This window comes from Chiloscyllium punctatum, chromosome 6 (genome assembly GCF_047496795.1).
Source record: "Chiloscyllium punctatum isolate Juve2018m chromosome 6, sChiPun1.3, whole genome shotgun sequence".
NCBI lineage: Eukaryota > Metazoa > Chordata > Chondrichthyes > Orectolobiformes > Hemiscylliidae > Chiloscyllium > Chiloscyllium punctatum.
This window is the reverse complement of record NC_092744.1, coordinates 139,173,752-139,176,939: the sequence shown is the minus strand read 5'-3', so window position 1 is coordinate 139,176,939 and position 3,188 is coordinate 139,173,752. Positions and strand designations below refer to the sequence as shown.

The 3,188-nt window shown below is 44.4% G+C and overlaps 1 non-coding gene across 1 annotated transcript; it reads left to right on the top strand.

The window, feature by feature from the left end:
- The first annotated feature begins 348 nt into the window (after positions 1-348).
- Positions 349-430, top strand: trnas-gcu (transfer RNA serine (anticodon GCU)). Its single transcript has one exon. It is a non-coding gene; the product is annotated as a tRNA-Ser (tRNA).
- The last annotated feature ends 2,758 nt before the right edge of the window (positions 431-3,188 follow it).

Sequence of the window (3,188 nt, the reverse complement as noted above, 5' to 3'; positions counted from 1 at the left end):
GACTTTCGTCATGGCAGATGGATGTGCAGAGGGACTGGATCTCCAAGGTGAAGATGACGCATTGTCGACCAGGGAAATAGAAGTCTTTAGTGAGATTAAGTACATAAGTGGTGTCACAAACGTAGGTGCGAATTTCCTGGACTGGGGAGACAGGAAAGTGTTGACGTAGGAAGAGATGAGTCGGGTCAAACAGGCGCAGGCAGAGACAGCAGGTCTTAGGAAGGAGGTAGAATCGGGCAGTGTGGGGTTCATGGACAATGAGGTTCGAGGCTGTGAATGGGAGATTCGCCAAAGGTGGTTAGAGTGTGATGGTCTGGGAGATTATATCATACCCGTTCATGCATATGCGACGAGGTGGCCGAGAGGTTAACGCGATGGACTGCTAATCCATTGTGTTCTGCACGCGTGGGTTCCAATCCCACTCTCGTCGCTATTTTCGGATTACCATACTGTCTTATTGAAATTGGAACTCCAATGGTTAGTTTGTTTGCATCGACCAGATTATAAAACCTCAAAGAATAATTTGAGACTGATGCCTGAACTTAACGAAATGTAGACTGAAATGGGATAATGAAAAGGAACGCGATTTTCTTTTCCAAGTCAAGTTGCTGTGAACGTTAATCTGATGAAAGAGATCCAGGGAAACCAAATAACGAGAGATGCGATGTGCATCTTTAATGCTATGGGATTCTTAATGAGTGTTTTGTCACATGAAATCTGGAGCAGGTTGAGTAGAAGTGATTCATCTTGGTAGTAAGAGCACAGAGAGAAACCACAAAATAATAGAGATATTTCAAAAGGTGCAGGGGGTGGGTGTAGCGGCACAGAAAACTGGCTGTGAATGCACAGAAGAGAATTGCTGATGTGGGTGCCTTGATTGGCATGGACACACTTACACATTGATCTCGCCCTTTCCCCCTTGCTCTTGCCATTGATGAAGGCTGGATATAAGACACAGATAAACACAAGATGTGGGAAGCAAGCTCCCTCTCGTTATGCACACACTGGATGCATCACATTGAACTATGAACAACTGGAGAAATCAGCATGTTAACTGCAGGAAGTGAACGTAAACTGTGGATCAATAACCACAGATTAATGCAGCATAAACATCGAAAGTGTCTTTAAACGAATGTCATTAACAGACGTTTCGTTCTAATACCTAACATGGCTTTCATGGGAAACCAAGTCTCACAAAATTGATTGTGTTTTTTGAAGATGTAACAAAGAAGATTGATGAGGGCAGAGTAGAAGACGTGATCTATATGGACTTCATGGAGGACTGATTAGGAAGGTTAGATCTCATCGAATAAAGGGAGAACCATCACTTAGATACAGAACTAGCTCAAAGGTAGACGACTGAGGGTGCCAGTGGAGCGTTGTTTTTCAGACTGGAGGCCTGTGACCAGTGGAGTGCCACAGCGATCGGTGCTGGGTCCTCGACTTCTTATAATTTACATAAATGATTTGGATATCAGCATAAGAGGTACAGTTAGTAAGTTAGAGATGACACCAAAATTGTAGGTGTAGTGCACAACGAAATGGGTAACCTCAGATTACAACAGGATCTGGCCAGATGGGCCAATGGGCTAAGAAATGGCAGATGGAGTTTAATTCGCATAAATGTAAGGTGCTGCATTTTGGGAAAGCAAATCTTAGCAGGATTTATAAAAATAAGGATAAGGGCTTGGGAATGTTGCTGAAGAAAGAGACCTTGGAGTGCAGGTTCATAGCTCCTTGAAAGTGGAGTCGCAGGTAGATAGGATAGGGAAGAAGGCGTTTCGCATGCTTTCCTTTATTGTTCAAAGTATTGAGTACAGTAGTTGGGAGGACATGCTGCGGCTGTACAGGGCATTGGTTAGGCCACTGTTGGAATATTGCATGCAATTCTGGTCTCCTGTCTATTGGAAGGATATTGTGAAACTTGAAAGGGTTCAGAAAGGATTTCCAAGGATGTTGCCAGGGTTGGAGGATCTGAGCGTTCGGGGGAGTCTGAACAGGCTGGAGCTGTTTCCTCTGGAGCATTGGAGGCTGAGGGCTGACCTTATAGATGTTTACGAAGTTATGAGGGGCATGGATACGATAAATGGACAAGGTATTTCCCTGGAATCGCGGAGTCCAGACTTAGAGGGCATAGGTTTAGTGTGAGAGGGGAAAGATATAAAAGAGACCTAAGGGACAACGTTTTCACACAGACGGTGGTAGGTGTATGGAATGAGCTACCAGAGGATGTGGTGGCTGGTACAATTTCAACATTTAACAGACTTTTGGATGGGAATATGAAGAGGAAGGGTATGGAGGGATATGGGCCGGGTGCTGGCGGGTGGGACTAGATTGGGTTTGGATATCTGTTCGGCGTGGACAGGTTGGACAGAAGGGTCTATTTCAATGACATCTCTATGACCACATTTCAAGGTGGATGGCAACAATACCAATGTTGTTTTGAAATTTTACACAGTGAACAAGTTCAATTTAAATAATACAAATCACGTTCGCTCACACAGAATAAAACTGTGATTTCATTACAAGCATTGACCTTTTTAAGTAGCAGTTACTCAACATGAAAAATAAGATGTAATTTTTATTGAACATCCGTCAATTAACACCATTACCTTACTTCGGATTGACTGCAATATGCACATGCTAAATAAGGTTGAAGAAAGGAAGTATATTAGTATGATTCGGCGGTGATGAAAAATAAGATGAGGCTTTCATGGTGCGGATATTCCACCAATGGCTCCAGTGGTGGAAATGGTCAGTGAGCAATATTTCTATGATGGTATAGAGGTGAGGGAGCTGACAGGGATGGGAGCTCCCACCTCATCTGGAGCAGCGTCTGTAGACATGGACCAGGGAGCATTGTGACATCAGACTGGGAGGTCCAACCACACCTGGAGCTGCTTTTATTAACATGGACCGGCAGGGAGCATTGGCACATCAGACTTCGAAATCCAACCTCATTTGGAGCAGCATCTTTTGACATGGATCAGGGAGCTTTGCAAGATCAGTCTGAGAGCTCCACCCTCATCTGGAGCAGCTTTTCATGACATGGAGCAGCAGAGAGCATTGGGACATCAGACCGCAAGATCCAATCTCATTTGGAGCAGCTTCATTTGAAATGGAGCAGGGAGCTTTGCGAGATCAGTCTGGGAGCTCCACTCTCACCTAGAGCAGCTTTTAATGACATG